The sequence below is a fragment of the Lissotriton vulgaris genome, chromosome 5 (genome assembly GCF_964263255.1).
Source record: "Lissotriton vulgaris chromosome 5, aLisVul1.2, whole genome shotgun sequence".
In the NCBI taxonomy this organism is placed as follows: domain Eukaryota; kingdom Metazoa; phylum Chordata; class Amphibia; order Caudata; family Salamandridae; genus Lissotriton; species Lissotriton vulgaris.
In genome coordinates, this window is record NC_141693.1 from 1174890131 (window position 1) to 1174903711 (window position 13581).

Genomic DNA, 13581 nt, shown 5'->3' on the forward strand with positions numbered 1-13581 from the left:
CTGTGGTAAAACTAGCAAGGGCACAGGCTTAGAATCTGTCTTTTCATTGGCGGATTTCACATTACTGCTTTCTTCTAAATCGGATCCTGAAAATCAATGCCCTTATTTAGAGTTTAGCAAACACAAGGGGATGATGGGCGAGCGCTGAAACTTTTCAGAAGCTCACTCCCATTCACAGATCTAGGTTGAATCCGTCATCGTTCTTTAGCTCACTTCGCCACCTCAGTTCAGACCCAACCATAAGCAAATCAGTCTTGACCCTGTGCCACATGGATACAGTCCATCCCCAACTGAAAAACCAGGTCCTCCCTGAACCGGAAACAAGCATCTCGGTCCGGTTTCGGGGTAACACCCCTCATCAGCCAGGCTAGCTTGAATCCAGTGGCAAAGTGAGCAAGGGAGCCACGTTGGGTATTCCCTTCCAACTTAAGGCGAACAAAGTAAACACACGGAGATGGTGGACGGAGCGCTGAAACATTTCAGACACTCACCCCAGTCACAGATCTGGGTTGAATTCATCATGGTTCTTTAGCTCACTTTGCCCCCCCAGTTCAGACATGCCTATATGCAAATGAGTCTTAATTCTATGCTCAGTTCAGCTGGAACTGCCAAGCCAGGTCTTCCCTGGACCGGCAACAAGCATCCTGGGACTCTAAAAGCCACAGCATATCTATTACAAGTGGCATCCAGTTTATGCTGTTCAGTAATGCCAACTGCAACTGATCTTTTAAAACATGATTGATCATCTGCACCAAACAATTACTCCTAGGATTATAAAGATACAACCTGATATGACAAATTCTAGATTTTTGAGGAAATTCTCTCATCTCCAATGGCACCAATTGGGTACCATTGTCGATTACTAGCTCTTCAGGATAATTTTACTGTGAAAATACTTTGCGAGGGAATACTATCACAGAACAGGTGGACACATTTTCAGCCAGTTTTCTTCAGGACATAGATGTAGGATTAATGGGCACACCATAGAAGGTACAGTCACCTGTGTCTTATCACTAATGACACATGCATTACAATCTCTGACAAAACACTCTGCTGCCCTATCTAAACCTGGCCATTAAAAGTCCTCTCCTATTCTCAGTCTTAGCACTTTAATTGCCCCCTGACCTCTATATGCGAGGAAAAGTACCTTACCACGCAAACACATACGTATAACCAAAAGTGCCTTTTGCCTCAAAATTACATCAGCCAATGATAACTCATCAGCAACTTTCACCAATGAAATAAGCTCCTCCTTCACACTTTTAATCATGGGCCAACCACATACAACAATTTCTATCACTTCACACAAAATATCATCAGCCTTGTATGTACTGCACTCGTTCATCCTTCCATAACACTCCATTCAGTACTTCACTGACCACATTTACCATGCAAACAATGTCCATCTGATCCATCTTGTCATCAATCTGATTTTCTTCGATATTCAATGGCAATCTAGATAAACAATCCAAAGCAAAATAACTTGCAGCTGACACCACCTCAAATTTATATTGGAATTCCTGCACATAAAACTGCCACTTGGGGATGCAAGCAAAAGCTTTTCCACCTTCAGGGGTGCTAAACAAATCCACAAGAGGCTTGTGATCCATGCATAAAATGAACTCATCGACCCACAGGAAGTTTTTTAAATACTCCACCCCCACCACAATGCTACAGCATCTTTCTCAGTAGATGAGTATGTCGCTTCTGCTCCACACAAAGCCCTTGACACAAAAGCAATTATCTCTTCACCTCCCATTACTTGTTTCTGTATTAATGCCGCACCCAAGCCAACATTGCTGATAGGTCATTGCTGCTGAACTCCTGAGGCGGAAAGCCGGGAGCCACGGTCATTATTTTTAAAACTGTGTAACTGTTCTTGTGTTTTTATACTACGATCTTACCTGTGGAAAGCCCTGATTCACTCGCTCACCTCTCCCAGTGCAGCCGATTTAGACGCTGCAGCGGGTTATAGAGGGATCCACGCCATTCCCGAGGAAGCCCTGAGCCTCCAGGACACGCCCACTGCTTCAGGCCACGCCCCCCCCCACCACTCTCTCCTATTTCAAGATGTGCCACTTCCGGACGCGCAGCGGACAGGCGCAGCGGGCGCGCCAAAGGCAAGCCCGTCTGCGCCCGTCCGCGACCGACCGGGACCCGGGGCCACACCCCCTGCATCTCACTCCCCACACACAATGACATATAGCTCAGGCACCCTTCATAGTCTGAGAATCATGGGGGCGTGTGGCTGTTCACATACTTTTATGGCTACCGAACTGCCATCGACCTGTCCAGGGTGCAGACACACATTCAATGATAGCCAGCTACGGGTCATGAAACAGGACTACCATATGCTGTTGTTGAATTGTAGGTCTCTACCTAAGCACAGAACGGAAATTGCTCTTATATTAGAAGAACACATGCAAGATGCAGTGTTCCTGACAGAAACTTGGCTGACACCAGACTCGGAGCCAGATATTGTAGCAGCCCTGCCCTCAGGCTTCCAAATTACCCACCTAGATCGGGTGGAAGGGAGAGGAGGAGGCATAGCTATTATATGTAAAGAGCAGTATCGTTGTCGTACCACCCCCGAATCTATCCCGGACTGCGAGAGTCTTGCTTTTAGTATTGACTTCTCCCCTAACAATTGTTTCTCCGGCGTCGTAGCCTACCGCTCCCCGGGCCCGCCAAAACAATTTCATAAGTCGCTCCCAGCCATTCAAGCTGAACAGGTCACTACTAGCTCTAATTTTACATTGCTAGGTGACCTCAATTTACACCTTGACTCCCTTAGCGACCATACAGCTATGGAATTGATGGACGATCTAGCAGCCCTTCAATTAGATCAACGGGTTGAGGTGCCCACACACATCAAAGGACACCTTTTAGACCCAATCTTCAGCAATTGCACTGAACTAGTGGTCGGTCAATCCATTTGTCTACCCTGGACAGATCACTTTCTCATCCCTTTTACATGGACAACGTGCAAATCACTACCCCCTGCTCCCCTGATCAGGAACTCAAGAAATTGGGCCAAATTACCAGTCGACCTCTGGATCCATAACCTGATGCACACCTGTCCATCGCGCAATGAAGACCCGAGTATAGCTAATCAAGAATATGAGGATTGGATATCTACATCTCTTGAAGCTACCCTTCCTATCCGTAAAGTTACATCAAAACGTGTGCAAAAAACTGCTCCCTGGTTCTCAAAAGCCCTCAGAGATAAAAAGCGCCTCTGCAGGAGATTAGAGAGAAGATGGCGTCTGGATTACGCACCTGATGCTAAAACTCAATATAGAGAGGCAATTAACTCTTACAAAAGCGATGTAAAATCCTCCCAGTCCACCTATTTTTCAGGAAAGATCAAGGAAGCTAAATCTAAACCCAGGGAAATCTTCCATATAGTAAAAAGACTTACTAAAATCTCTACTTCTCCTAAACTTACGGCCAAAACTACAGCTCACTGTAACGATCTGGCAGAATTTTTTCACCAGAAGGTAAATCTAATCTATTCCTTCTTCCCGGTCGCAGTAGCTAACCCCAGCACAATGGGACAGGGGAATCGGGAGGCGGCACCCTCTCGACCTCCAGTGATATTGGACCATTTGCCTTTGTTAGATCCTGAATCCCTGGATCAATTAGCTCTCCAAGTAAAATCAGGATCACCAAGCAATCCAGCCCCGCCAGAAATAATACTGTTGGCTAGACAAGTTGTGCTTCCCACCATTATGAATCTCTTAAACTCCCCCATCACCCCCTGCACTGTCCCGCCTGCATGGAAGAAGGCCAAGGTCCGGGCTCTGTTGAAAAAATCCAACCTCGATCCTGAGGATCACGGCAGCTACCGTCCCATCTCTCTGCTCCCATGGGTGAGCAAAATTCTCGAGAAACATGTCAACATCCACTTAATGGATTTTCTCGAGAATAATCAGCTACTAGATGCCACCCAAACGGGCTTCCGAACTAAGCACGGAACAGAAACCGCCCTGATAGCAGTTACTGAGGAAACCCGAAAGATCCAGGATCAAGGGGTATCAGTGGCAGTGGTCCTTCTTGACCTCAATGCTGCTTTCGATACGGTCAGCCACGCCACCCTGCTGAACCGTCTATCCGATGTGGGAATAACAGGTGGAGCACTACAGTGGCTCTAATCATTCTTGAGCTCTCGCTCCTTTCAGATCTTTGATGGAGATGCTGTCTCAACAAGCAGGCCTCTGAAGTGCGGAGTCCCGCAGGGCTCCTCCTTAAGCCCTGCGCTTTTCAACATCTATATGAGACCACTAGCTGAGGTTGTTCATCCGTTTGGCATTAAAATCATCTCATATGCGGACGACACCCAGCTAGTGGTTTTTCTGGCGCAGGAGGATGGCCAATCTGTCCCATCAGGACTATTGAATTGCTCGGAGGCAGTTAAGGGATGGATGACATCATCCTCCCTTAAACTTCACGGGGATAAAACGGAGCTGATGCTCCTGGGACCCACATCTCTGGAATATTTCAACTCTCTCTGGCTCCCCTGCCTAGGCAGCCCCCCAAGGACACCATAAAGAGCTTAGGAGTCTGGTTGGATAAGGCTCTTTCCTTCAACATTCAGGCCACTAAATTGTCCGCAACCTGTTTTGGCCTTCTTCGGATGTTGAGGAAAGTTCTTCCTCTCCTGCCTATGGAGGCCAAACAGGTAGCCGTCCAGGGCCTTATTCAATCCCGGCTGGACTGCAATAATGCTCTATATCTCGGCGCTCCGGACTACACATTACGAAAGCTGCAGATTGTGCAGAATTGCAGCGCTCAAACTCTGCTCCAGCTGCCTCGCAGACAATCAGCTAAACCGGGGCTGATCAAGCTACACTGGCTACCTGTACGACAGAGAATCATCTTCAAGGCAATGTGCATTTCTCACCAGTCCTTTTGGGGCACAGGTCCAGCAATTGGCCGCCAACTTATAACCCAGTACCACCCCACCAGAAATCTTAGATCTAGCCAGTCCTTTCTGGCCGTAGTTCCCAGAATTAAGAGAGCAAGAGCTGGTGGTAGGATGTTCTCCCTTAATGCTGCCAAACATTGGAATTCCCTTCCCCTGAAGCTCAGATCCAACGCCAATCTCCTTTTGTTCCGGAAACAGTTAAAAACTCTTCTGTTCCATGTCCACCATTAATTTTCTTTCCTAGTTAACCCTCTTTTGTTCAGTAAACATACCTTCTATCAGTGCTTGGACACCCTTGGGCAACAACCGCGCTTTACAAATACCCATTTCATTTCATTTCATTTCATTTCATTCATCAGTCATTACAATGCTAACATCATTAGTGACAAAATATTTCAAAGGTTGGTCAGACACGATACTTCTTTTGATTTGATCAAAAATCCTTTCACACTCATCTGACCTCACATACTTGACATTCTTCTTTAATAGTTCTTGAAAAATAGTTGTTTTACTTGCAAACCGTGGAATAAACTTGGCATAAGATTCTACTAATCGTAATAAGGATCTTAGTTGATCTTTATCCAGAGGTGAAGGTGCATCCTCAGTAGCACTCAAGATTTTTAACTTAGTTTGTATGCCACTGGCAGACACATGATGACCAAGATAAGCAGCTCCTAACTGGGCAAATTTGCACTTGATGTCATTGCACTCTTCTTCAAAAATTCTAATGCCTTCTCCAGCCTGGCATCATGTTCACCTTTATCCTTGCCAAAAATTAATATATCATTCTGGAAACATTCTACCTGTTCAACTTCTCTGAATAAAGAATTTACCCCCCTGTGGAACACGGAGGATACAGATGCCAGGCAAGAGGCGTACAAATATAGCAAAAGGCAACCTCCGATGTCACAAATGAAGTGAGTTATTTCATGTCTTATGTAACTCTATTTGATGATTTATCTCAGACATATATAATGGTGTAAAAACCACAGCATATTTCAAGGTTTCCATCATTTCATTTATATTAGGTGGTGACTGGCTGTCCACCCAAATATGGCAATTGAGAATACGAATATCTACACTCAAATGTAACGATTGATCAGCCTTACCCGACAATACCACAAGTGGCAACCATTTGGAACCCTCAATGCAATCAATAATAGACAGTGAGCACAGTTTTTCCAGTTCCTCCTTCAACTCATGTCTTAAACCACAAAGGTACCAAATGTGGTGTGTGTACTACTAGGGCAGTATTACTCTTCAAAACAAGGCAATGCTTACAAACTTGCATTTTTCAGAGGCGATCACAAAACACATTGGATATTTGTCAATCCATTTCCCTCCTTCAACATAACTCACCACAGTAACAGCACTTAAACATGAAGCTAGTAACGTGTCTTTGGTTATAACAAATTCAGGGTGACTGGCATTAAGAAATGTATTGAGCTCTCCTTGATTGTCCCAACCTAACAAAGTTTGTACATTCCTCACTACATAAACTTCACCTTGAGTATAGTAGTTCTGAAACTCAAATGTATCCATAAACTTTCCCAAAACCTCAACTCTCTTGCCTCCATGCACAAACAATTTGATGTGTGACTCTTCCAATGTCACATGGTGGAAATATTCTAATTCTATTTTACAGCGTAAATGGCGAACAAGAATCTGCCAAGATGTTAATATTGTGATCATTAATTAAAATATTACAATAAGGTATTTTTTCCACATGCTAAATAACAACGTTTTCCTCTTTGGCTTTCTGTCCTTCCCTAACTATCAGAATGTAACCATCACTACAGTCTTCTAACTCTTCTTCTACTGCTTTAACTACTTGTGGTGAATTTTACTTTCCTGTAATGCTCACTCTGCACACTTGAGCATAATGCCCTTTCCTGTTACACTTAAAAGACACAGCGAAGCTGGACACTGTTTAAAGCTTCCTAAGTTTGCTTTCCTCCCACAATCGACACACGCATTCACAATACTCCCACGTTCAACATTAGGAGATGCTTATATGAAAAACATTTATCACAGGCTATCAACGTTATTCTTATGAATTATTTTGACTTATATTTTGGTGCATGGGCCTATTTTCTGTCTCACTCCAACCCAGTGTTTGGCCAAAGATTTCACCTCATTAGTAGTGGTTTATTAACCAAATACAGAAATAAACAACTGGAAGACGACCAGTTACCCTTAGCGGAGGGCCTTCGAATGTACGTGAAAACATATCGCCACGTTTTTAGTAACTTTTGATCCGTTTCAGCTACAAACATTTTTTTTAATCTACAGATTATGCAGCAGCATGGTGGATTATGTGGCACATGCGGCAAATCCATAATTGTGTGAAAAAAGCTGCAGAAGCACATAATTCCAGTGGCCCTGGCTATACCCAGCATAGCCTCATCCTTACCATTTGACAGTATGGCTCAGAAAGACTCTGTACGGATGTCATTGCATTGCCATTTACATTGCACTGACACAAACACTGCTTTACTGCAGGTTTGCTGTTGCACTGCTACATAGGGATTGTAACTCTGTGCTTGCTTTTGCATTGCTTTGCAAATCAGGACTGCTTTATCACTGTTGAACAGATGTGTGCAATCAAAGCATGACTGTAAGATTGACATTGCATTGTCAAGTGCACATCATGTCTGCAGCGTCGTGATAGCACGGCTACAGCACACAGAATGACAGAAAGATGTTTTCCTGTTTTTTTGCAGTTTTATTTAGCGCGACTCGACCCTTGGGCACTGGAGCGTTCTACATGAGCACACCCAGGGTCGGATTGGCAAGGCGGGCATTCGGGAATGGGCCGAAGGGCCGGTGCCTCAGTGCCCTCTGTGGGCCGTTTTTTTTCTCCCCTGTCCCAGTCCACAGAGAGTGGACTGGGAAAGGGGAGAAAAAAAACGGCCCACGGAGTGCACGGAGACAGAGACAGAGACTGAAAGCAGCCTCGCTGTGCGGCCAGACAGCGATTGTCAGCTGTGGGCTCTCCTTCACCCCTACCCTGCCAAGCAATCAAGCCGAGGCTGAGCTGGGGAGGGGCGATTGTTTGCAATAATCGGCCTCCCTGGGGGCCAGGTGTTTCTCAGGCCTTTGAGCCATTTGCACCTCGGCCCCTTGGCCCCCATGCAGCCCAGAAACGGTGTTAGTCTTAACACTTCGCCCACAGCCCTTCACATTCAGGGCATAGTGGGCGAAGAAGAATGGGTCTTGCTGTGGGGGCCTGGTGATGTTTGGAATTTTTTTGTTTTACTGATTTATTTATGCGAATTTATATAGCGCGGACCTTACCCGAAGGTGTCAGAGGCTTTACACTAGGAACAGCAATAATATATGAGGAGAAAATTATAAGTGGACAAATTACAAAAGCAAACGTTAAGTTACATGAATCAAAAGTGACAATAGTGAGCAACCAAAATACAAGAGGAGCAAACGAGGAAAAAGAGATATGTGTGCAGGAGGAAAAAGAGATATGTGTGCAGGTTACAAAAGCGTACAAAATACAAGTAGAGGTATAATACTGCAATTAATGGCAGACACTCCAGCACAAGAACAAACGTTACGTAGGCAATGGTGGCACTTTGCAAGTATCTAAAGCAAACAAAAGTGAGAGGTAGCAAACAGTGTGTTACAAGAGAAAAGTGACGTGTGCAAGTTAGAAAAGGGTACCATACACAGGTACAAGGGTAATACTACAGTAAATGGTAAACACTCAAACTGCCAGATCACGCTGGGAAGGCACTTCCCATGCACCAGCTTCACCTCAGCCTCCCCCCTGGCTACCTGGCTACCTTGGATGACCCAGAAAGCTGTGTTTTGTGCTCCCCTGCCAGGACATTTTCCCAAGGCCTGGAGGGTTGATTAGTTTACTAATTGCAGGGTCCTTACCTCTGTTCATGTGCTCCTGAGCTGAAGGTCTGGGGAGGGCTGAGTAGGTTAGTAATAGCAGGGGCTTTGCTGATTTTTAGGTGCTCCTGTGCTGGAGGGCTGGAATAATTTTGTGACAAAAAGGGGCCTTGCTATTTTTTTTAGTTGCTCAGCATGTAGGCCATTGTCACCTTGGCCCTGTGTTGTGTGCAAGAACAGTATCCTCCCACTTTCATTCCTATCTGTGCAAATGGTGTTTCATGAAAGGGCACGCCCCTTGAATGTGGGCCACGCCCCTTGAATGTGGGCCACGCCCCTTAAATATGGGCCACGCCTCTTGAATGTGGGCCACTTTTTTTGTCAGTGCCCGGGCCGAATTGTAATCCCAATCCGACCCTGAGCACACCGCATGATTGCCGTTGCACTGCTATACACATGAGCATGACTACAAAAAGGCCGTTTCACTTCCCGCGCACATAATAACCTTGTGTGCTCGCGGCACACCTCTGTTGGAAGGGTAATGTTAAATCAAGACAACGCTGAGGTAAAGGTCTCATCATCAGTTCAGCAAAATGAGCCCCGTCTCGTCTTTGTCCGTGCTGAGCAGCAGTGCACCCTCCGCGGTGCTTTCCTTCGTTCCCTCGGTGCCGGTGAGGAGCGCGCGCCGTCACCGGATGTGGCTCGCTAGCCTGTCAGGGCCTTCATGTTTCTCGCCTGTCCTCGACGCCCGCGGCAGAGCGCAGGAAGCAGAGCGGCGCCATCCGTTGTCTGCTCTATCAAGTGAGCAGGGCAGACGATAATCTGCTTTGAAAACGAGTAAATGTGCTCTTCTCTCGAGGCGCCCCTCCGGCACTGTCGCCAGCTGCAGGTTTGTGGACAGTGCAGGCGCAGCACCTGACACCTGCTTCAGTGAGCTGGAATGAGGTGTAGGGGTTCTTTTTGAGGGGGATGCGGGGGGCTGGAGTGAAAAGTGCGGCATCCTCTGGATGAATACTATCTTGTCCCCATGATGTTTGTTGAATTTTTTGCTATCAATGACGGCAATGAAAAAGTCCCACTGAGGCGGAGGCATACTGTCAGTGCCCTAGCGCTTTGGCAGTTACCAGCTCATAATGATGGAGACAGAGGCTGCTCTGCTGGGACCCTGCATGGGGACAGTTCCTATCATAGCAGTTCAACCATGGCGGGCATAAAGGAGGAGTTGCCATTTCCTGGCAGGCCCTCAATTACCACCAACGTCTAAGCAAAGCCTTCTATTTGTTTACACTGCAGAAGAAGAAACGTCTTGGTTATCGTTTGGAGAGCTAGAGCCATGTTAGTAAATAAGACCTGGCCACTTCTCTGGGACGTAGCTCTACAACTCTCTCACTTCTTTCCATAAGGCAAACTGACTTTGCTCTGTTTTGCTGCTGACATCTGTTGGAAATAAAACACAACCCAAGGGGAAGTTTAAATTCCAACTAAAGTTTAATGCGAATTAGTAAGCAACACAGCAAAAAATCAAAGACAATTTTCATTTGAACAGACAAGGGCTCTTGCTAAAAGCGGTCATTTGGAGCTCAGCGATAAAATTCAGATAAAATCCATTAGTATAAATCCATTTTCTCTCAATATAAGTCAATGCAGGATGAGGATGTGCCAAAACCTTGTAACTTTCAGCAAAATGTATCTAATGTGCAGGTGTCAGGATCTTCCCCTTAAAACAGCTTTCAAAGAAGATTTTATTCGTGCGCACAAAACTGCCAATGAAGGTTTGCAAGCATATTAAATGTCACAATAAGCTTCCAGCTCATGCAAAAGGACATACATATATTATAAACTGGTTGAGACTTTCAAGATTGCATATGTGTCTGCTAACAAAAATTAATAGTGTTGTTATTCACAAAAGCCAATAGCTTACACTTTCCCAATGCGAGTCCAATGGCTATGGCAATGCTTGTTGGTAGCAAGCAAGGGCAGTGCTGTTGTAGTGCTGAGTGATGATGTGGTTAGGCTGAGTGATGTGGTGGTGTCCCAGAGTGATGTGGTGGTGTCCCAGAGTGATGTGGTAGTGTCCCAGAGTGATGTGGTGGTGTCCCAGAGTGATGTGGTGGTGTCCCCGAGTGATGTGGTAGTGTCCCTGAGTGATGTGGTGGTGCCCCTGAGTGATGTGGTGGTGCCCCTGAGTGGTGCTCTCGAGTGATGTGGTGGTGTCCCCGAGTGATGTAGTGGTGCCCCTGAGTGATGTGGTGGTGTTCCTGAGTTGTGTGGTGGTGTCCCTGAGTGATGTGGTGGTGTCCCTGAGTTGTGTGGTGGTGTCCCTGAGTGATGTGGTGGTGCCCCTGAGTGATGTGGTGGTGCCCCTGAGTGATGTGGTGGTGTCCCGAATGATGTGGTGTTGCCCCCGAGTGGTGCCCCAGAGTGATGTGGTGGTGCCCCTGCGTGATGTGGTGGTGTCCCTGAGTGATGTGGTGGTGCCCCTGAGTGATGTGGTGGTGCCCATGAGTGATGTGGTGGTGTCCCTGAGTGATGTGGTGGTGCCCCTGAGTGATGTGGTGGTGCCCCTGAGTGATGTGGTGGTGCCCCTGAGTGATGTGGTGGTGTTCCTGAGTGATGTGGTGTGTGAGGGTGAGGGTGTGTGGGGGTGTGAGGGTGAGTGAGAGGTTTGTGAGTGAGGGGTGCGAGGGTGTGAGTTTGTAAGGGTGAGTGAGGGTGGGTGAGGGTGTGAAGGTGAGTGAGGGGGTGTGAGGGTGAGGGGGTGTGAGGGTGAGGGGGTGTGAGGTTGAGGGTGTGTGAGGGTGAGGGTGACGAGGGTGAGGGTGATGGGGGTGAGGGTGTGAGGGTGAAGGTGTGTGAGGGTGTGTGAGGGTGAGGGGGTGTGTGAGGGTGTACGGGTGTAGGGGTGTGAGGGTGAGTGAGGGTGAGTGAGGGTGTGTGAGGGTGTGTGAGGGTGAGTGAGAGTGAGTGAGAGTGAGAGGGCGTGAGGGTGTGTGATGGTCGAAGTTAATGGTGGCAGGGCAGACATCATAAGACAGAGAGAAGAGACTGCGTGGTGACTGCGTTGGTCAGTTTCAGAATCAGGAGGGGCAGAGTCAGCACACTCTGCGAGGGATCAACGTGTCTAGAGGCAAAGCATAGCGGATGTAGCATTGCAGCTAGCAAGTCGAGTGTTTTCAAACTGAGTGTCCCTAGAGAGATGGCAACACAGCAACACCATTTTAGGAGCAAGGCTACTGTAAAGAAGCACGGTAGGCTTTCACTTTCGTCCAGAAACAAGCTCTCGGCATTGCTGTGGCGGGGGGGGGGGAGCGGGAGCACATTCCTTTGAAGCCTGAGGGGGGGGAAGCGGCAGCCTTTAAAGTCTGATGCAGAGGCACAGACACAGACACATGGTGGTGTGTTATGTGGCTGGCTCTGTGCACGCGCATAGATCACATGAACCGTTTGCGATCTGCAGCCGTTTTGGTAGACTTTTCTTTTCCGCTTACGATAATTTTGCCGGAGCAATGCGCAAGCGCATTGGCTCAGGCGAGACCTAAAAAGGAAATATGTAAATATGATACAGGCAGATCGCAAGCTTGTTTCCACACAACTCTGTCTACTAGCATTGAGACAACTGTTAAGTACTATTTTCTTCTGTCATTTATTTAAAACAGCATCTTTTTTTTATCCCCTTCTTCCATGCCACCCTTTTTCTCCCTCTCCTTCTGCCTTTTTCTCTCCCTCAGATGCTTTTCACGTTTATGCTGTTACATGTACCTGTATTGTCAACCAGTCTTTCAAAAGACTCCTCATGATTCACAGATTTTGTGCCTCTAAAGTGCTCTGATACCCGTCTGTCACATGAAACTTCTTAGAAAGAATCTTTTTCTGCTCTATTCCATATTATGCAAACAACAATAGTGCAAAATATATTTGCTCCATGTTATTGCGCAGGTGAAAACTGGATATACTTAGGTCCCCGATTCTCAAACTTAACACTACGAAGCAGAAACTGTACTCTGATGGCCCCAGGGTTCTCCGTACCTTACAAGAGCAGAAGTAAAACCATTGGCAGCAGAATACTCTGTGCTTGGAGCTACACCTTTCATGCTAGCTTTAGCCAAGATGAACTGTACATGGCAAGGTTACAATTCGTCCTGTGGCCAGGGCTCTGTTTCAAACTTTGTGTGGCTCACTCGCTGTATGATAAATAATTTATTGTTAGGATAATGTTTATCTTGATTGTAATTTTGCTCAGGTTTATTGACCCTACCCCCAAAAAAACAAGTGTACTACAAGAAATTTATAAACAAGCACTGGCAAATCTAATTGGATTTGCTGCTGCTGACCTTTTGGCTTTGGCAGAGTTGTTGCCAATCCTGAACAGAATCGTCAGAAAGAGAAAAAGGTTGCTGATGCAGAATTGCATTGGCAAAAAACAGAAGTGAAAATGGCATTCCTAGCATGATATTGTATACGTGTGCCTGTATCACCTTGTAGGTGCACATATACGTCATGACGCTGTAGTGAACATTTGATTATTGTTTAGCCTGCTCCAGCTTTATGATGTATACATGTGCATGCATTGTCAAGCATACACACTTACGGACCATAATGCTGTGGTAGACAATTTTCTACTGTATGATCAGCCGGAGCTTGATAACGTAAACATGTGCATGCTTCCCCATGCATGCTTACGTAAGAGTCATGATAATGCTACAGGCGTTTTTTTATATTTACCATCCCTAGATGCAGACCTAGATCCTGGAGCAGTACATTTTAAAATACAAATTGGTCAAAAGTACATTATCTAGAAAGGA

General features: G+C 46.3%; 1 protein-coding gene across 1 annotated transcript in view; it reads left to right on the forward strand.

The window, feature by feature from the left end:
• Positions 1-13581, forward strand: part of PLPP4 (phospholipid phosphatase 4) — a 918420-nt gene that overhangs the window by 435764 nt on the left and 469075 nt on the right. The gene's annotated exons all lie outside the window — the stretch shown is intronic.